The following is a 23,303-nucleotide window of genomic DNA, read 5'->3' as shown; positions in this document are numbered from 1 at the left end:
ATGACTTTGGTAATGTTTTACTGGAGGCTGAACCTAATTTAGCCAATTTAATGTCACTATAATTAGCTTTATAATCATTTTGGCGGTAAAATATCTACTGCTAGATATAGGTCTACCACAAAGATTTTCAATAAGACCAATTAAAAGCTGCCATCAAAAGTATTATATTTTCCGACAATCATTAGACAGTCATCTGTCTACATGAACGTCTTGCGATTCACTTCACGTACGTACCATCCATTTTTTTGACTCCTAAAAATGACCAAATACTGTAATAAACATTTCTTCGTTTACATTTTTAACGTGTATTATAAAAATTAATGATTATTAAACAATAGCTCATAAAAAATATTCATCGTCTGTAACACCAACTTGTTATTCCACCTGTTGTTATATAAATCAACCAAGCGTAAAAATACATATATAGCCTTCAGGGAATTAAAATCAGACGTTACGAATAATCGAGAGACAAAGCCTTGAGTTGATACGTGTATAAATAGATAATATCACGTGAAAACGACGGAGTTTAGCGGCCCCGGAAATGGCGTAGACGAGCGCCGGCATTATGTATTGTAATAATTACAATGAATTGTTGAATGTATTGTTTATATACATCTGGTAAATTTACATTATTTATTTGATAAACTGTTGTTTAGATTACATTGTACTGTTTTCTACACTGATTTAAATTATATATTACACTTGCAAGATAAACGACCACTGTAAAGTATAGGCTTCATTCTAAAATCGTTACGATGACCATATTTGCGCTTACGGCATCCAGTGATGGTAAATTGGTAATGTCGTCGGCTTGTGTTCGTCACTCAAGAAACTTTCAACTTCAACGGCCAACGGTTGCAAGAGCAAAGTGCCCCACCCACTACCACTTTAGGTCAGCAATTCTTTGAGCGTCTGAAACTTTGGTTCTTCTGCCAAAGATTTATAATCCTAGTAAATGTAGAACTTATATCATTGTTAGTGATAAAGAAGTAAGAATGCGTCTACATGTATCGAGTTCTCCAGAGCCGTTGTTGTTGACCGTTTCTCTTTGACTTTGTTTAGTTGGTAAGTTTTTGAAATAACGATGGCAAGTAGATAACAAAGCACAGCAAGAAATAAATTGAGGCGAAATTTTTTGTCAGCCGATAAGAAAGTGCTAAAAAATATTAAAAATAACATGTTGCTGGCGCGTCTATTTTAAAAGTGGTTTCATGTAAATGCATCTTTAAATTTATGAAGTGTTTTTTTTTCGTTTAAGAAAATCGAAAATCGGTCTAGTCATTTCTGAGATTAGCAGTAACAAACAGACACAGGCAAAAATAAAAAAAAGTATATTTGATACATGTACCGTAAATGCATGTATTGTATTAAATTGATATGCAGTAAGTGGTTTTTTTATTATTAAAAATCCAATTTTATATTCTTGTATCGATTAAATAATAGCGTCAGTATGTAGACCAGTTTTCAACCGGTCTTGGATATCTAGGGGAAGGCTTTTGCCTGAAATAATGATGATGATAAATAGAGTTAATGTGTTCACTCATATTATCAATTTCTTTCACTTGATTACAAAATTACATATATGTGAATGTATTATCTAGAATTTGTATTTTTTTGTACCATTAAAATTGCAAGCAACTGTACATATACACATTTTTAGCATCGTGTATTATATCGCAATAGAAGTACGATATGTACAAATTATGAACATTAAGCAGTTTTGTCAGCAAACCTAATTATACCCTATTCATCCTACGTCAGAAGGAATCTAGGTCGAATAGAAACATTGATAAAGGAAATATATTTTATTTAATTACGCTTCTTTGTTACATTTTTGTCTCTATTGACAAAACAGGTATTTTCAATAATTTTTTTTTAAAAATATAGATATAAATTTAATATAAATATAAAACAGAATTGAATATCAAATGTTTTTCTTTTTTTTTGAAAGAAGAATTTTGTAAATTACATGAAATATGAAGTAAGATTAATGTAAAAAAGAAATTTCTCGTTTCGTCTCCCATTTTCGATGGTTTTAGATCTCGTTATTGCTGTATATTGACACATTGCCAGTATAACTTTTAAGTACAAGTAAAACAGATGTTAAGATTTTAAAAATATATATATGGAGAAATTAATGTTTTAGTTTGTAATTTATGCGATACATTACAATAGAGAAAGGGAGTATTAGACAGAGAGATAAGATGTTACCGCAAAGTCCACATTTAATTAATAAAACAAACTATTTAACCTATTCGTGTACTCCCAATACAATCGTGTAAAGAGGTTTCGTATTTGCCAACGTGCATGTTATATGAAGTGTGGGTTCTTTGTGAATACGGGCCACTATATAGACGACCTTCTAAGAGCGGCACATACGAGATATATCATAACTATGATTATATATGATGAACGAGATATATCATAATTCTATGATTTTCATTTATTGATTAATATACATCTTTTCGAAGAATACTACGTGTATATTTGTATATGATGAAAGAGTATTCTATCATAAAATCTTTTACTGTTTAGTCTTTCTCACAAATCAGTCTTCTTTCATTTTTCTTATCCTGACAAAATCAATTCATAGTAGATCTATGAATAAACTCCTTTCGAAATTAGAGAACTTGCAAATCGGAAGGAAATGTTATGTACTTATACACAGCTGGATATAGATTCTCTTATAGATTTCTTTTATAAGCGTTCACACATAGGACTTCCACGTAAATTAACTTTTTCGGAAGAGGCTGAATGATGGACGCTTTTCACGTGGAACGGTGTTTTCTTTTTCTCATTAGTACTTAAGTTACCAAACTCCCCTTTTCAATTATTTAGTTACTGAAATCTTTAATTTTTTTTTGGAATTTGAACAAAATAATCATTGTTATTTTCATTTTAATAGTGGTCTTATAAAACTCTTCTTTTTTTGATTATTGAAACATTTTTTTTTGATCTTTCTTAATAACTAGTGCTATATAAAACGTCTTAGCAATGTCCAATTGGCTCGGATTTCAACAATACAATTTGTATGACCACTCGTCACTACTTCATATTACTATTTTCAGGTTGAACTCCTATATCAGTGCTGTGGTTGACTTATTGCAAAGTTTTTAAAACTGACGCGGGTTTGTCAACATATCTAGACTCTAAGCAAGTTGATTTCTTGTAGTCGTGTTTTAAGCGAATGGCCTAGTTGTATAGGACTATGACTTCGGTTGGGGCTGAAAAGTTCCCGAGTGGTGGACTACTGCCTCGTAGCCGCACCCCCGATACGTGGTCCGATGACATAGTTAAGCGTAAGATTGGTGATCTTTGTGCCCACAAATGACATGGTGATGTTAGCTTCCCATCGTAGTTAGTTGGTTCGATGCCAGACAAAGCCTTACTTTGTAAAAACTTTACACACGATAAAACAACAACGGCTTAAGGTAATACTGAATCGATAATACTTGTAAGAATCTTATTATCGCTGTTGCCCGAGTTATTTCGTCAGATTTTTCAACTAACCTTAAAAAATATATTCGTTAATCGTTTACAGCTGAGCATCCAATCGCGAAAGCCGTCCAAGTCAAGCATTATCGTAACGATAATGGATCGAAAACGGCACGCTCGATACTAAACGAGTATCAGAATCGATTAAGATGCTATGACGTCGATTAATTTTTACGTACGCGCTGAAATCACGTTGTAATTTCCTTCGGCCGATTAGAGATTGGGCAAGCTGTGACCGATTTATACAATTTTTCTCGCAATAAACTTCTTGATAACTTCTAATATTATATCAAAAATAAACTTGTTTTTTACAACGAAATATATTAAAAACGAGTTTATGACGTACATGCGATGGAAATAGAATTTTAAATATTACTTAAGTTATGCTCCTTTATTATTTAAATTAAATCGAAATGTTTTTGTTATGTAAGTAATAAAATTAATCTAATAATGTATGCATTGATACGTAAGGTAAGTATTTATATTAAATATACTAAACAGAGGCCTTTAGATTACGGAGTGGAGATCACGGATCAGCAATCGAAGTGTAAGTCCTTCTACAGAGTGGATAGATGGACTTCTTGATGGATAGGCCGGTTCTTGCCGGTCATATTAAGAATCTACAGGGTGAGGGGGACTTCCTGTGGTTGAAATAATGATAAATAACAAGTTTAATGATTAGAGTATAGGGTCTGCGAAAGTTGAAGATGAATTTGGATCATAAGCGAGATTAAGCTTTTGAATTATTTATATTACATCCTTATGTATCTCTGCTACTTATGAAGAATGAAGGCTGAAGGCCTTTCTTCGCTGTTTGCTAACATGCCGTCTTATATATTGGTTGTAATTATGATGACATTTAAAAGTAAACTTCGCTATTCCAAATACAAAAGTCGTTATCACTATGGATCATTTCGAACATAGGAGATTCACCGCCTGTCACAGGCCTTCCACATAAATTTACTATAAGACCTGTCGGAAGGGAGCTGCATCTAGCGTCTTCACATGACGTTAACATAGCCCCCTATCCACCTTGTAGACCTGCGCTCTGCCTGCTGGTATAGGATCGCCAGACCAAAACCTTAAGACTCCAGTCGCCACCAGTTCAACGCGCTGTGACCTGCCTGCCCACTGTCGTTTATTACCGACCCGCTATATCAATTACATCATAGGTCAAGCAGGTCATAATTTTATATAAAGATCTCAAGCAAAATTGACGAAATATACTATATTTAATAATTTTACGACATAATGGGCTCCCGATAAATGCCACAGTAGATTTATAGCTGCCTTGCAAAATTTCCAGTCGTTATGTTAATAAATTGAGAAACCGTTTCGATCGCCCAGCTTTTGTTATATAACTTGCTTTGTGATGCTGAATTTGTGACTACATATTCCTACACAAATATATATACATAAACATATGATTACTTTATTTCTACATACGTTTTTTTATTTCTGTACATTTGTTCGTACATTATTTCGTACAATCGACCTATTAGATTAAAAAATGAAAAATAGTTTTTAATTACTAATTTAAAATTATTAAAAATTTTAAAGTATTTACGTATACAATCCTAGATATGTAAGAAAGCCCCGAATAAACAAGAATAGAATTAAAGATAACAAATAGAAATGTTTACGAAGCTATAAAATGGAATCAGGATAACTTAGGATTATTTTACGTAGTACGTATTAAATGTAATCACAAAAACAGAACTGAATCTTAATTTTAAATTAAAGAATAATGTCACACGGTCGCTTGTTATGGCTTTAGTTTATTACAAAGTTAGGGCTTATAGCATTCATCTATTGACGTACAAAAGTAATCATCATAAATGATTTAAAGTGGAACACTAAATAAATAAACGTAGGAATATGTTTTTAGCATATTATTACACATGTGACGTTAGTATAGAACGTTAAGACTCGTCCGCACTCACACAATGACGTCACAACTTTACATCTCGTTAGTGTAACGCAATGTATATTTTAACGAAACCAAAACTTAGGTCAATACCCGCTTTAACCTTCTTAAGGACGCCGCAACCTTGGTTGTAAATTTCAAAGAGATTCGGTTAATTGAATTAAACATTTACAAAGCGTTTATTTGTATTAAAACAAACAAATGTTTTTAATTGTTATTGCTTATGTTAATAAATATTCGATTTGCTTATATAACAAATGATTAAACATGTAATTAGGAATGAGGAGATTTATATAAGGAACGAACGGAGGTAGCCGTCATAGCGTATTGGTATGTTGTGCAATGGGCAGGTCATACAGCGCGATAAATATATTGCCGTTGAGGCCTTATGGTTTACTTTTTGTATTGATTCCCACTTTTGGGGGCCTCTCGCTCTCCCTATTTTATTTTTTGGACAGAAACTTATACTTTCAATAAGAATTTTTTCAATTTATAATTTATCAACATCCTCTGTCTCTCATCCTTCAGAATATCTTTCATTTTCTCCTTTTTACGTTCTTCATATTATCATTTATAAAATTTACTTTTTACATTAATCATTTTTGGAGATTTAAAATTTTCTTTATTTAATTTTCCATTGTTTGACGCTTTAAGGTTATGTCGTGGAGTGGGGCGACATTCGTAGCGTGAGACGTCAATACATAAGACAAGGACAGACGACCTTGCTGTGATCGTCGATAGAAGCTGGAATGGTCTTATTGGAAATCTTTGGAAGTAACTTACGTGTACGTGTGGTAGCACTGGACGCCCTACGGCTAAAATTAGTTTAATAACCCCAATTGTATAATGGTTAGATGTATAAGATGCGTGAAAGTCGAAGTTGAATTCGATTCATTTGAGCGACTAAACTTTTGAATTGTTATTATTACATTATTTCAATGTGTCCCAGCGCGACGAGGATGATGATGGAAACCGTTGGGGCCAAAAGATTATCGAATTGCGACTAAGAGCCGGTAAAACGCGGCGTGGGTAGACTGCGCATTTGATAAGCCGACGTAGTCAAAGTTGCTAGATGCGTGCATTGCAAGATAGATCGTCGTGGCGGAATTCGGGGGAAACCTATACCCTGCAATGGGCGTTTATCGGTTGATGTGATGATTATGATGATAACGATGAAGAAAAAGTAATGGTCAATTTGTTGGTATAAGTTGCAGGGTAACTATAAATAAATACCAGAGAATAAATTTAAAAATTCACACGTCACTCTCGTTCGCTAAGCATCAAACGGAAAATTTAAAAGTACACAATTTATGCAACGGTCCATGCGTCACGGCTTAATGTACGTAGATTTTAGCGGCATCGCAAAAGGCTAACTCGAAACTAGATTAAAATATTCAAATAAAAATGCGAAATGTGTCAATCTATGCGTAAAGTCGTGCATGTTACAACCCGTGTCACTATTTGTGTGATTTTTTTTTAAACTCACGAGGTCGGTCACACGAAAACACGTGATATGGCTCTATCATAACATTGCTTCGTTACACATGGTTTTGGTACGTTAAAGAAAGTCCTTGTTATTACAGAAAAATATACAAGAGCTGATACTGAAACTTTTTAATATACAAAAAATTGTAGTAAAAATCAAATTTAAAATTACTTTGTCCAGTAAAATTGTTGAGAGAAGCAGTGGGTCCATTTTTCTTTGGCACGGCTTTATTTTAAGCAACCAATTTTTCTTCAGAGTCTTTATACCGTATTTTCTAGAAGTTTTATTTTATATTTACGAATAAATAAAAGTCGCATGGCGCAAAATTGGGACAGTGAGGATGGAAGAAATTCGATTTTTAAAATTATTTTAAAACTGGCCAGTTGAGGACTTTAAAAAAATTCATTAAAAATTTTTTATTATCAGTAATTTTGAATTAAATATATTCGTTATATATCACAGATTATTGGAATGGTTAATATTAGGAGAAATGTTCCTAATAGAAATCTGCAGAAGAGGCCTATTGATGATATGACGATGATGGATGATAAGTGTGCAACTTGTCTTGTAAAGGTTTAAATCATAATTTTATTTTAAGTTACCTAAATACCTTGTGCAACCGAATGCTGTTGGGATTGGTTCTCAAGTGGTGGCAATAAGTCGGTAGACAAGCCGTGGGTATGCCCCACACTCGGAAAGCCTGGTCATTATGCTGATGTTCAGGGTAGGCAGGTAGATAGGTAGGTAGGTAGTATCGGATGAAAAGAAAAAGAATCATAAAATAATCTGTGTATTTTTGAGCATCAGATTTAAAGTATTTTTCTTCATTTCAAAAATGTATTCTATGTGATATATATAATTTAAATACGAATGAATGGAGCCCTTTATTTCCAAACGTTGAAATATTACACTGCCAGTTATGTAAGTAATGTTTAGTCGTTTCAAACCATAAACGCCCACTGAAACGCACAGGCCTTCCGCAAAGATTTCTATTGGGGATATACCATAATCGTTATCTTTGGCAAACAGACGATCGCTATGTGATATAATAGCGGAGGACACTACTGTCCATCCTTTATAAAATTATTTGTAAGCAGTGGCAATCCTATATAATTAATTTACAAAGTGTAGATTATTTAAGATTGTATTTCGGGAATTAAATCTTCGACCTAAGATCGCAAGTCACAGTTCTATTAATGTTTAATGTTCGCTTAATGTCAGTTTGTTAATATAAGTTTTTTTTTATTTGGACCCTTCTTTGGGTGCAGGCTTCCTCCAGTAGTTATTTGTATATTGCCAGGTATAGTTTCTTTTTATTAAGTAAGAAAAGGACCATTATTTAGCCACTTAGTAACAATAGTTAGTGCCAAACACAGAGTTTGGCACTAAACGGTGTAACATAACTCCTGAAGATGCCCCGTGGAGGGGTGAAACACGTGTTAAGTGATTTGGCGGTAGCAGTTGTGTGATTCGCATTGTTTGCCGCATACGCGTTTATCAGCGGGCTGTCGGGCGGTGCACTTTGTTGCACGACTACCACTGCATGTGCGGAAGTAGCTAAATATTGGTCCTTTTCTTACTTAGGATGGACTTCCGCAGGGTAATGCCCGATTTCATTAAATATTCTTTACCTATAAATGTGTTTGTCTTTTACAGGATTTTATATACATAGATTTATATATAGTGAACAATCGTTTTGAAATAATTTACTTTAAATAAAATCATTGAACACTTGAGCTCCAGTCCACGATGTCAAAACGAGGCAATCACTCAACCGTATTCCAGCCAACGTGTTTACTGAGCCTGTCACGTTGCAAGCAAGTTTATGTGAAACAGCTTTATATTCTACGTGAACACATAATGTGTTTTACTCAGACTAAGCTTGAGATATATTATGCAATGTCAGATGGAGTGGATCGATCGTCATAACTCGCTTTGTGTTTTATCTTTTGCTTCAGAATTGAATACACTTCATTGCACATAAATTGAGAGATTAGGTCATTAAATATTAGTTAATAATAAATATCGACAAGATGAATAGTATAACTTTTGAGTTGAAATAAATGTTCTTAACACAACAAAGTTTTTGAAACATCGTGGTACTAAAAATTTAATAACAAAAATTATAAAAATCTATAATAAAAGAGTCTGTAGAGATTTGCGATTGTAGGTTGCGGGTTTGATTCTCAGGTTAAAATCTTATATAATTCACACTTTGTTCATTATTTATATAAGATTGCTACTGCTCACGAACAAATTTTGAGAGTACAGGCAGCAGCTTCCTCTGAGTATCATAATATGAAACTGCGATCGCCAACTCGACTGCCAAGTGAGGCGATTATGGTATATCCTTCCATAGATGTCTTTGGGGGAATCCTATACCTTGCAGTGGGCGGTTCCAGACTGAAGCAATGACGACGACGAATATAGGTGAAATAATTTCCTTTTTCCCACGATCATGCCGTAATTTAAAAACAATTTTTTTTCATCTTTTTTATATGTTTCCTAATACTTTACAAAAGATTTAATAGAAGAAAAATGCAGATTTAAAAATATTACAGAAAAAATTTATTCATTTAAAATTATATGTATTGGTCAGTGTCTTGAAATAAAGTTGATTTTTTTATTATGAATTTGATAAAAGTATACAGACAGTCTTAACAACTTATAAGATAAGTGTCATGTTTGAAATCAATACAATGATATCGCGTGGTTATATTTTTCTTTGTATTTTCTATACAATGTAACATATTCTCTTAGGTAACTTTGCCCGTAATAACTGAATGTACGTGGTCTTCATCCGATATCAGACGCACAAGGTCACGGAGCGGCCTTGTATTTGCATGATAACGTATGCGGGCGAATATCTAGCCCCTATTTCACATGAATAGATAATTCAAGTTTAACTAAATCATAGAGATAATAAGGTTTTTCTATATTGTGGTTTATGCGGAAATAATTATAAAAAATAAGATCATTTTAACCAACGATCAAATATTCAAGAGACAAGTGTCATTAAAAGGTTGTAGTTTTTTATTTATTTATTCATATTTCAACCATAGGATTATTATAGGTGAGAGGTAGGCCTGAAGGATCTGGAGTGGAAGTTCGCCCACAAGTTAGACATACGACAATGTGACACCTGACGGTCCTATTGGAATTATAAGTGGCAAGCCAGTGTTCTATGGTCGTCAAAAAGAGAGATACAATAGAATAGTACAACTATGTTACACACGATAGGCCTAAGCCAACCAAGACATCGTAGAAACGTCCCATAACTTCTCCATGGCCCCGCAAACAAACTTCCCGACTTTGATGAGTTCCGAAAAAACTTTCGAATTTATTATATCCCTTTGCGTCCGGTCCACTCAGTAGTCTCCCCACGTCGGCCCCATAACGCGACTACAAATCAAAACAACTGGAACCGGCCTCGTCGAGTCTCGAGGAGATAAGGCCCCGGAGGTAAGTCACGAGACTTATTCTTCCAGCGAATGTTTTCTCTACAAGTTATAAGCGACGCGCTTTTTGACACACATAAATGCAAATATATGTGCATAGTATATATATGAATAGATATTTAAATCATCATAAAATATATTTTTATGATTTTAGTGTTTTTAAATTTGTTTTCCTTCGGGCAAGGATAAAAACTTTTGAAAAATGATAGCGATCAATAAAGAACTAAAACTGAAATAAAACGAAGAAATAAAACTTTAAATTTATTTAAATTTTAGTAAGGTTTAATATCTTGATAAAAAATAACATTTGTATGAATTTAACCATTTAAAAAAAAAGTGTAAATTTTAATTCATTGGCGAAGGAACGAAGTCGGGTTAACTAATTAAACATAAAATTATAAATAAACGAAAGAGTTAAAATGTTAGAATAAAAATTTGTGAGTTAATTAACATAGTTGTAACTAGATTTTAATTTACTTCACTATTACAAACGGTGTCATTGTATTAAAGCAAATCGTAAATAAATTTACAATCGCATTGCCCACTTTTAAAAATATTTTCACAATAAATGCTTCATCATGGTAAGCAATGTATAAATTGATTCTTTCTATACGTTATAACTTGAGAATTTATTAACCAGTATCATTTGTCTTTTTTTAAATTTACTAATCATTCTTAAAAGCTTCTAATTTTAAATTTTAAAAATATCATAAGAATCTAAGCGTTTTTGACTGATTGCATTGAGTATAGCGCGTTTTAATCTTCACGCATTCCGAATTCAAATCGTCGTTTAATACACACACCGCACAATATTTAATGATCACACTGATATGTTACATAAATTCGTTTTTCTTTTGGAATAGGACAAGCCATTAAGTTAGCTAATAGGAAATACGTCTGAACAGCAAGCTTCATATGTTGCATTCTTTATAACTGACAAAATTTCATTGTATACAATGATTGAGGTAACAGTGCCTTATATGATTAGTATATGTGGTTATAATGTTTCGCATAATATTTTCATTATCCTTACGGAAGAATTGAAAAAAGTATTTTTTAACTTTTATACTGCAACTTTTTTTTTGTATAGCTAGTTAGTTTAAAAACCAAAATTCACAGTAGCTGATAAACTTCAACATAGAAAGTACTAAATCGAAATCTGTAATTAAAAAAAATGAAATTAAAATCAAAATCGCTCCCGCTTGTAACTTACGTCACAGGTATGTTTTTCTCGAGCTTATAATAGTTTTCCCTATCTCCTTTGTTCGAAGTAGGCGAGGACGAGTGAAATAAATAACAGAGTGAATGTGAGAGCGGAGAAGTGACGCGCGAATGGTTTCTTTCACCGTGTTTTTTTTCATACAAAAAACACGAGATTTAATATCGAAAGATATTTCTGGAATTCAATAACACTGGTGCTGGAATAACTTCTTATTAATATATAGACGCTTTTATATGTCCTTTACTTTTATTTTCAGAAATACTAGACAGGTGTTCTTTATGAAGTTTCGTAAATAATAGATTGCATCATTCTCGCTTCTAGGGAATAAACAAAGAAAATGGTAAGGGTAGATTGTTCATGCTATAAATTATATATAATAAATTATAGAGATATATAGATACTACTCCAATGAAGTAGAATGTATTCAGCCTATTAGAATTATATAGCCTCATGAGACATGACTTACACCATCAACGTTTTTCAACAGCAGTCGTAGACCTGGAGGTCGAGGGATGTGTTATTTCCGCTCGCACTGTAACACGTGGAAAGCTCTAGTTTTGCTCTAAGTTGTTGAGACATAAAGTACAAGGCAGTTGTGCCTGCGTTATTAGAAGACTGGGGTTGTATATGAATCAAGCATTACTCATTTTCTATGTCCTGGAATATAAGTATACAAAGTAGGATTTTCCTTGCTAAGTTTTCTTATTTATCATACCTTATAGCATGTCCTTCGTAGCGGAGTCAGAGGGTTAAATTAAAAAATAAAGCTTTTTTCTTAAGTTAATACGCAAGAAAGATGCATTTGCACAAGCGCCAAAAGAAGCGAAACGGTAGACTATAAGAGGAATCCAACACAATCCTTTCATTGCCTACGAAAGAATGTAGAGAAAAAAATCATGTTGTATAAAATTAGAATCTTTAGCAAGATTTCGTATTTGTACCAATGAACAAAAAATAGTCTCATGTAAAAAAAGTGCTGAGGAAATCTTTTATAAAAAGAATCATTCTAGGTATAGACCTGGTAACGATTCTTCGGTGACGTTAGTATCCGACCGGCAATAGGTTCTCAGCCCCGATAGTGTTGTATCAGTGACGCAAAACGGCGCAATGAAACGCAAGTCGCGCGTCGGCAACACCGCGATAAAACTTTATAGTCGATCCTCGAACCGCGGGCCGTCATTATGACGTCACGCGACGCACTTAACAAAGCGCTCGATTACATCACTTATGAAAAGACATTTTAACCTGAATGAAACATATGATATCCTTGTAATTAATAATGCCATTATTTAATAATAATAATATATGTAATAAAAGGACCAATATTTAGCCACTTCCGGACATGCAGTAGTAGTCGTGCAACAAAGTGCACTGCCCGCCAGCCCGCTGATAAATGCGTATGCGGCAAACAATGCGAATTACACAACTACCACCGCTAAATCAATCAACACGTGCTTCACCCCTCCACGGGGCATCCTCAGGAGCCATATCACACCGATAAGTGCCAAACACAGAGTCACGTAATAATATATAAATATTAATTAAACACATAATTAAAGTAATGTATAATAATTTATGAAAACACAAAACGATAACACAAAAATTATACTTATAATAAAGAGACACATACCGCTATTATAAACTTTTAAAATTTGGTAATGGAAGTAATTATTGCATTTCCTATAAACAGCACACACTGAAAAGTCTATTTTCTAAATCTGAAAACGCTACCAACTAATATTAAGCTATTCTGACCATATCGCCTGCACACAACCAGATAATGGAGACTAGGTATTAATAGTAAAGAAAGTATGTGGTATTAAAAAATACCTGTTTATTTGACCACATGTTTTCTGGTCAAGTTAAAAGTCTGGCTCTACTTATTAATAAAAGTTTATTAAACAAAAACTTGTATACAAATCTTTTTAGTTTTTGTTCCGTCACTTAATTTTAATTTTAAATAACAAGATTTTAAATCTTGAAAAAGAATTTCTCTATTACATTGTAGATGTGATTACCTTCTTTTGTTTCACACTCTTCTGAGATAATAGTGCATAAGAAACACTTGTAGTTTTATGTTGAAGGATATCTTTATTAAGGAGCTCAATTGCATTCTAGCTTGCATGAAATTAGACTCAATTTCTTTTTTATTATAACTGATATATATGAATTATATCTGTAAATGTTTAAAATTAGAAAATAGTATAAATAAATGATTAAAATAAGACAGAAGGGAAAGAAACGACAACGCATCCAATAATATAACGTTTTATACAAAATTTAAGATAATCGCCTTCACGGTACACCATTTAGCATTACTTCTTTGATACATTTGGTACTTCCCCGCACAAGTCGGCTCGCTTCGTTGTCGTGTTTGTTGGCAAAATAGTAATGATCATTCCGTAAAGTCTTTCATTTAATACGTCCATTATAAAAAGGAACATCCCTGTATATTTACTTACCCTATAAAAAGCAACATCCCTGTATTACTTACTCTATTAATGGCTTTTGTAAATATAAAGTTTGATTTAATGATTTATGAACTATACATAACATTAAGAGTATAGTCAATTAATTATTTCACATATATTCGACAATATATTACGTAATTTTGTATTACGAAATATTATAGATAAAACTGATGAATATTCGATAACAAGATAGATAAAATTATGACAGTTGAGAGGCAGCGGGCACGCCATATCGCGCAGAACAGATGACCGCTAAGCTCTTGAAGTTCTATAGTACAGATCTTGGTTCTGCAAGCACATTGCAAGACGATAAACCACAAGGTCGATAGACGACTTAATTTTCGACCAAAAAATGCCTTAACATCTTTGAGGTTACAACAATTTTATTGTAATCGGCAATTTGTTTATACATTTTAAAACCAAAGCAAAGGAAGCTTCTTTTGTATAATTATCATAATTAAACGAAGGCTGAATAAAGCTATGTACGTATATAAAATTAGCCACTTGCATTTATAAAAAGTTCAGTAGTAACTTTATATGAATTCAATAACCATTTTGTTATATGTCTTCGTTTTAGTCCATAGGCACCCACTACAAGACATAGGCTTGCTCCAAAAATATCTATGGAAATATATTATAATCGCGCTGGGCTGGTAGGTTGGCGATATGGTGTTACGGTATGCAGATGATGCTGCTGCTAATCCTTAGGAAACTTGTTTGCGGCAATTCTATATAATTAATGCACATAATTTGAATTGTATAACATTGTAACCCAGGAATCGAACTCGCGACCTACTATCGCAAGACTCAATTCTCTATCGCTGGGCTACTACTGCTCACGTCTATATCAAGCTAGAATTAAAAGCAATTAAGATACATTTAAATTTATAGCGCAGACATTCGTATTTTCTTCGCGAGTTGACAGATGATATACCATTGACTCAATGCTCTCTCAGTCTGCGCTTAACTTACGGCAGCTCATTTTGTAATTAAAGATATAAATTTACGTTCAATATTTAGTACGTTTTAAAATAGTTGTTTTCTTAAGGCTCAAGGGTCACCTAGAGAGCAATGGAGAGAGTTACGCTCGAAGCTTCGTTTTATATTCGAATTAGACATAAAGAGATCCGTAGTATAACTAAAGCACCGACCTATCTCGAAGCTTGTCCGAAGTGGCAGTGGGCGGGGCATATTGGTTCAAGTGACTAGTGGGTGATAGAACAAAAAGGTTCTCGAGTGGCAACTACGATCCGGTAGACGCAGCGAGAGTAGACCTGGCACTAGGTGACTTCGAACAACGCCACGGAGTCTTGCGGGCATCGCAAGATCGGTTACCATACCGTTCGTGAAGATATTTATTTTATTGTATAACTCACAGAATATGAAATAAAATTCGTCAAATAACACACCGCAGTTTTTGTGCCACAGTTTAAACCAGTGACATTAAATATATTTAAATGTCAATGCTAATACAGATCACGTGTGCTAAAAAAAAACATATAAGGAAATGCAAAATGTTATAAAATTCTTAGAAACCATTTTCGTGGGCTGTAAGTAGACGTATAGAACACAATTTTGGTTCGTATCTAAGATAGTTAATCTTTTCCTCATTCTAACAATAACCGCGTCGGGTTATGAAAAACTTTAAAAAAAACCTTGGCGTACGACCTCGTCAGGGTCAAACGATTTGCCTGTTCGAGGTTAACGCACTAGCTATTGTAGTTGGCTAATTAATATGGCACAGGCAGTTTTCAAAAGTTCAATGGCCGATTTTGAAGGCTGCTGTCATGTGGGAGCTTGTTTATTGGTTTCATTTGTTTTAATTCTTCACGTTTCGTTGTATATTTAACTTCTCCACTATTGGGATATATATTACCTCGCAGTCGTATTAATAGGTCATCTCTAATCTTAGGTCTGAAGCTTACAGTCCCTCCACGAGTCATAGCTATGCCCGGAATTTTCTTACGAGATCGGATCAAAAATATAGAGAAGTCACAATTTTTTTAAGATCGCTGAAACAAATGTCTTAGGTATAGTTTTTTTTTCTTCTTGGCATGTACTGACTTCGCGAATTTGTTTGGATAGAGCGAGGAAGGTGGTATAAACCTCGTTTAACCTATCTCGAAGGCTGCCTCAAGAACCTCGGCTCAGGCCCCATTACATGCAGTACTGCCTGTTTCGGTTAATATAGCAGAGTAATTAATTCTTACAATGTATTATCACATAAAAATTCTCTCCACTCTGTAGTAATTTAATAATCAAATACGCGCGCCCTGTTCGAATTTCAAAATTAAATAAAATCAAATTGTGATTTTTCTTCGTTTTGCCTCAGTATTGACTGTCTGTGGATTGTTAAATGTTATGTAGGGTTTAGGGAACTTTGTTTTCAGAGGTATTTGTAAATATATATACGAGTATCTAATATGTATATGTGTATATTATTTATAAAACATTGTTAATAGAGTGTAGAGCCATGAGTCACACCACTGCAATAATTATTTATTGCTGATAAAATTTTTCAATTGTATAATTTCAAGAGAATCAGCTGTCAATTGTCCTTCCCTATCGTACATTTTAGCACCACTTGATTACCTTTGGCTCCTTTATAGATAGCGTTTTTATACGAGTAGATACAATTAACTCGATTGCAGTTATAAAATTCAAATCATGATTAAAGATATAGCCTTATAGTATCTTTGATTAAAAAGAAGTCTTTTAACTTTTAATGATTACTAAGTTTTTCGCTTTTTATGCGAGTCATATTAATGTCATGTACACACAATTTATTTTTAATTTAAAAAAGTCGTTGTTAAAAAGTTTATTAAGAGGTACTTTTAAATCGTACAACACTGTTCATAGTCGCTATTGCTATATTTATCTGATAAGTTTTAGGTCATGGGCAAAAGTAATGTCAATATATTGAAAATCGTATATATGATAAAATATGATTACCTGTATTAAATAAGTATAAGAAACAAGAGAACAAAATAGTATAATATAAAATAAGCTAAAAGCGAAAAAATGTGATGGTTACCTAAACCTGTGATATTTGTGGAATGAGGTGAAGAAAGAGACGTGATGCATGAAAGGAAATTTGTATATAGAGAAATGCTAGAGAATTATACAATGAAAGAAGAGGAAAGTTAGATAATATAACGAATAAAAGAATAGTAAAGAAATAAAAAAGTATGTGATAAGAATAATTAAAAAAAAATGTAAATGTCCTGTCCCTGTTTTAAATTTGGGTAGGGGAGTGTGAGAGGTCCTCAATACCGTGGCCAATAAAAAAATAAACTTGTGACGGTAAAGTCCAGCATGGCTGTTACTATGGCGCATCACAAACAAACAGGCGGAAATCCGCCACGGCCGTGGCGAGGTCGATGACCTCCCGGAGGTCACCAGCGTGACAAGCGTGTGCGGATCATTCGGATAATTGCGCGTCACGTTCACGTGGACCGATTTATACAGGATGTTATATAACTCAAACAATTTTTTTTTCTGATGACAGTTACACTAAGTGTAAACTGCTGGTTGATTAATCTATTCAAAACATTACTTTTTTGATTAATTGTAATAACTTTAGAATACAAAACGCGTTAGTTTGACTTATTGATTATTATTAGTCTTTGAGAAAATTGATAGCGTTATAAAATATGTTCAATTAAAAAAAAACATCTATTCGTAGCAAGTTGTCTAAATGTTTGGTATCAACAACTTTCTTATACAACACCTGAGATATTTCTTTTTGAGTATAGGGAAACGACCGTCCACAAAAGGTTGGAATTCTAAGTTTTATTTATTTATATATTTATTCACCCTTTTCACAATCATTCTATGTTTATGTAATGTCTGGTATAGACCTATTATTTGTCTTTAAATCAATTGAAAAAAGTTGTTTTCCATATATTGTCAACATTTAAAAATTTCGTCTGCTTTGAAATAATTATGAAATATCTTTGTCTTTTCTATAATTTTGCAGCCGCTATTTTTATCATAAGAAAAAAGCAGTACATTGATAAATAAATAACCGTTATTTAATATTAAAAAAAAAAAATTAATGGATAATGTTGTTGATTGTGTATTTTTAACTATTTTTATTAACCTAATTTACGTACACAATTTTTAATAATTCCAAATATAATAAAAATACACTAAAAATACATTGTATGACAATAAAATAATAAAATTTTATAGAAAGAAAATAGAAGGAACCTTAATGTAAGACTTAAAAGTCAGAGACAACTATGGAAAAGAATGAAAGTGTAGGCGTTTCCGCAATGAAAATAGTTACGGCTTAAGTACTCGGGGAGCGTTCGTGACAAGTGGACTTAAAGTGAACCGGTAAGTGTTTAAAGTGTTTCAGCGAGGTGAGAGTGCACTTAAGGCGTCCGCGGGCGCTCATCCGTTGGTCAGTGCATCTTTTGATCTCTAACTACTCTTTCTCTGTCTTGTGTGGTTCTAGTTATAATATCATATTGATTTTTGTATCATTCACTACTTAGTCAAATAGATTTATACTAAAAAGTTGTACACAGCAATGTAAATAGTCTGTTAATTAAGTGGTAATACTGTTTGTGTGATGACTTAAAGTTTTTTACTCGCAAATATATGTTTAAATGTGCGTACTTTATCATCATATATCAGACTATAGACGCTAACTGTGCAAGACATAGGCCTTTTTTTTTCGGTGGGGGAAATCTTCCGGTATTCAAGATGCCCTGCCTCTGGGGGAAGGACAGGGGTATGTGGGATTCCTACCCACTAAAACCCCCCCCCAGTGGTCGCCCTCTGCGCTAAACGGGGGACCGCGGTATCTCCTTTAGGATCTAGGCCTTTAACTAAGTCGACAGTTCTCCTAGTGGGGGTCCTACCCACTACATGTCTACCAGCTTGTAGGCGCTGTTTTAAAAACCAAGCCATCGATTGCATGGGCGATATTCCCCGCTCACTACTTCTTCTAACGAACAATTCTTCGAGCTACGTCGGTGGCCTTTGTCGTCTATACTTAGTCTTTACTGTTGCAATTTGATCTGAAGATTGGCTGTTATCTAGTTTCGATTTTAATCCAAATTGTTATGATTTATGGTTAGTTTAAGATAGTATGGCATCCTCTGAAAAATAATGTATGGTCTCTAAAACAATCCATGACATTAGCAGCGAAGAATTTAGTGTGTGAACCTATTGATAATTGGTTTTAACGTTTGAAGAATTATATTACATCCAACAGGGATCACGTCAAAGGATTTTCGTTATTTTAATGTTGTGATAATAATTTATAAGCTAACATGCAGAGTGATAAATGTATGTAATAAAGATTTACGGCTAGACTAAATACATTAAGAACATATTAAGAGTGATCACAAAAATAAACTCGACTCGGCGATCGCTTTATAGTAGAGATATCTGATTCTAGTTTCAATCAAAATAGGCTCTTTTGGCATTCTTCACATGATGTATACAAGTGAATATTGTAAATGATTCTCAGTGGATATGTATAGATAACATTGTCAATGAATGAGGCAGTCTAGAAGGAATGGAAGTTAAAAATTGAAATTCTAAAATTCTTTATATTAAATTCTTTGGATTGTTTCTCCCGTTGACGTCATGTTGAGACTACTACGTGTTCAGATGAAATGCACAGACATCACAAGAACAGACGAAAGAAACTCGGCACAAGTCGTTGATACCACTGAAAAAATATATTCTTGTTTCATTAAATATTCAAACAAAAAATGTCTCATGTAATGACAATTCTGTTTTAAAATTCTTAGTCGTTCAGAAACCTGTACGATTAAGTCAGCGATGCAAAATTCCCTATGACCATATGTCGCAGATCGAGTTTCAATACGTGTTCAAACCATGAGACATTCACAGCGATGTATCAATCGCTCGAAACAAAACGTATCCGGTAAATCGATTATTAAACCAATACTTTATATGAATGCTTTTAATTTTTTTTTTATTACAATTACCTCCTTTCATTCATGTTAGATTATGGGCGTCCATTATAAGACATTGATTTTCCGCAAAGACTCTGTGTTTGGCACTAATCGATGTAACATAACTCCTGAAGATGCCTCGTGGAGGGGTGAAACACGTGTTGAGTAATTTGGCGGTGGCGGTTGTGTGAGTCGCATTGTTTGCCGCATACGCATTTATCAGCGGGCTGGCGGGCGGTGCACTTTGTTGCACGACTACGTCTACATGTGCGGAAGTGGCTAAATAATGGTCCTTTTCTTACTTAGGATGAACTTCCGCAAGGTAACGCCTGATTCCATAAAATATTGATTTCCAGCAAAGACGGTCAATGATCAGTTTTTCATTGCCAGTATCCAAGGACGTTCCGCGACCTTGATTATGGCGTCGGTCCATCTAGTACGGGGCACACGCCGCGTCTACCGTTTATTCCAGAAGCTTACTAATAATTTTTTTAAAAATACGCTATGATTGGTTATATGCGTAATAGCATTATTTCACATAATTCGTAGCACATTTGCTATCAATTAATATATGGTATCCCATTTTCAATTATCAATGGTTACAAAACTTATAAATAACTAAACTAAAAATTCGGAACTACATATTAAATTTAATATTGTTTACTATCTGTTCTGTGGACTATGTAGAACCAGAAGTAATTGGCCTGTCGTAATTCAGTAGCAAAAATAAATTAACGTAACGTATTTCAGAGTGATCACCTTACATAGAATGCCTGTGAGTCGATGCAAAAGATTAAATACTATATTCACGTTTTTAAAGGTTCTACATCTCGTTGATACTCAGTTTAACTACGTATTTGTATCAACAGAAGCGTTCGAACCTTCTGAACTCTTAAATGGATAATGATGATAAACTGCAACATAACACTTAAACGTAAAACGAGTACTACACTTAAGTAAATGCATGGTGTTGTATGACTGCAATATAAGGTTTTTAAATAAATAAGTACAAAAAATATTATATTTTTTTCCTGTTTTCCCCTGTCTTGTAGTGTACTTTTCTGCAAGATATATACATTTTTGAAGTATATAAAAGTCATGCATTTAAGGTTTAATGGCTTGATTTAACTGGTATATGTGAACACGGCTTTCTAATTTCATCATTAGCAGCATGTTAGCTGATAGACTTCCATATTATAGGTCTATAGGCCTCCCCAGACCGCCTCGGTAATCAGTTACACGCTGCCCGCGTCCAGTGACTGCCTATTGGGGGCCTATTACGCCATTTACGTGGGTAGGTAGCCTGTGCTTTCTAATTTATTGTAAATTTCCTTATAGTAAGGTTTACATATATTTTTTCATTAAAAGTGTTCCCCACGGAGTACAACCTGACGTCCTAAGATCATAAACCAAAGTATTTAACTTCTAAGATCAGGCTCTTAGTTAATATAATCCATAAACAAGTCATGTTTACGTTTCATATGCAATATAAACGTTATTAAAACAGGAGTCAATGGCCCCTTCGAAAACCGCGTTTCATCTTGACACACCATCCATTGCGTTTAAAGCTAAACTCTTTAGGGAATGTCATAGCCAAGTGATATTAAACTCTTTAATCTTTATGATACGTTCTATAATCGAATGAAAACTAAACTATATTAGTTACACAAAATTATTCGTAAATAATGCTATGCTTATTATAAGCTTTAATCTATTGTAATAAGGTTGGGGTTTGTGTAACATGTGTACTGAGTTAGATTTTAAAGTTGCAGAGACATCTTTGAAGTAGTTTAGACAGGGCGGCCACATGGCAAGTCGTCCGCGTTAAGTAGGTTATGAAAAGTGAAAGGTTGTGTAACATTACACTACTCTTTAATCCGGTCGCGTTTGCCACAACACGCTCAAAGCGGATGAGGGCTTACGGGTAACTAGTTCAATTACGTTGCTTTACTATAAAAATGATTTTATGTTGTAATACATTTTATTTACATTAATAATGTATTTCGTATACATAAATAAGCAAATTTATCGTAGCTTAACCATAATTTTTTTTTTTAAACTAAAGAGCGGCTCTATTACAAATACACGAAGAAGGTTCTAGTGAAGAAAAAATAAATAAAACGCAAAGAATAAATTAAGAATACATTTCTTTTCCCATTCAAACCACAAAGTAAATTAAAAGCCCTGGTCCTTATAACACTACCTTGTCAAATTTGAAATCTACGATAGAGACCAATATGTAGCAAAGTAAAAATAAATTAAGTGATATTTTCCAGAGTTATCGGTGGTTGTAGCCGAAAGGTTCTCAAGTGGCGACCACGAGACTGTAGACGCAGTGCATCTAGGCCCCTGCTATGTGACACGATGACATATTCAAGGTCGTAAAAAGTCATGGGACGCGGGCAACGCAAGACCGGTCATCGTGGCGATCTTTGGAAAAGACCAGTGACTTGTGATGCGCCTCTGTACGCTGACATAATGATGGTGACGTCACAGTGATCACTTTATCTTCTGATTTAATGTGAAAGAAATGTATTAAATTTTCTGTCAATTAATAATGACGGATGCAATCTATGCAGCGTATGAACTGTCAAATGGGTGGAGTTTATAGGCTACTGAAAATAGTTCAAGTTACTCTGCAAATTTTTGTTTCCTTTTCCCAATAGAACCTTGTACACGGCATTCGCTACCAAAAAAGCTATATATATATATATATATACACACACACACACACATATATATATATATATATACACACACACACATATATATATATATATATATATATATATTTAAATAGCTGTAGTTGAATATAACAAAAAAACAAAGTAGTTAAACTAAGACCAAATTACTTATGGTATTATATTGAATTTAAAATATTCTTATCGTCTAAATTGCTTTGCCTAAAAATAAAATTAACAAAAATATTTTGTTAACCCACTATTAACATAAAATGATAGTTTACCTTTGAAAAACAGGCGAAGATTAATTACCAGTAAACAAAAAAAAAAGTTCGCGTCAACATAATTAATTGTTACACTGTTATAAGCAATTTCATCGCTTAATTAATTCTGCTTGTATAATCAAATCGCTGACCCACATTTCGGATTTCGAACGCTTTAATATCTTCGACAGACTGAATGATATTTTAATTATTGGAATAAAATACATGTTATCGTTTTTTGTACCACACAAGACTGACCTGTTCTTAATTGTTAATTTTAATTTTAATTTTTAATAGTTACAAAAGATTTTTTCTACCATTACTTTACTTTTACAATCATAACCAAAAGTATAATATATAA

The 23,303-nt window shown here is 33.5% G+C and overlaps 1 protein-coding gene across 1 annotated transcript in view; it reads right to left on the bottom strand.

Moving 5' to 3' along the window:
- brat (brain tumor) overlaps window positions 1-22,980 on the bottom strand; it is a 312,278-nt gene extending 289,298 nt beyond the window's left edge. The window contains exon 1 of the mRNA XM_068767146.1: window positions 22,964-22,980. The gene's annotated coding sequence lies outside the window, so the exon portion shown is untranslated. The remainder of the gene's footprint in view (window positions 1-22,963) is intronic.
- Window positions 22,981-23,303: the final 323 nt, after the last annotated feature.

The sequence above is a fragment of the Battus philenor genome, unplaced genomic scaffold, assembly GCF_028537555.1.
Source record: "Battus philenor isolate CCGP_79_NKW_IND1 unplaced genomic scaffold, ilBatPhil1.0.hap1 SCAF_22, whole genome shotgun sequence".
Classification (NCBI taxonomy): Eukaryota; Metazoa; Arthropoda; class Insecta; order Lepidoptera; family Papilionidae; genus Battus; species Battus philenor.
Note: the sequence above shows the minus strand (reverse complement) of the source record. Positions and strands in the feature narration are given on the sequence as shown.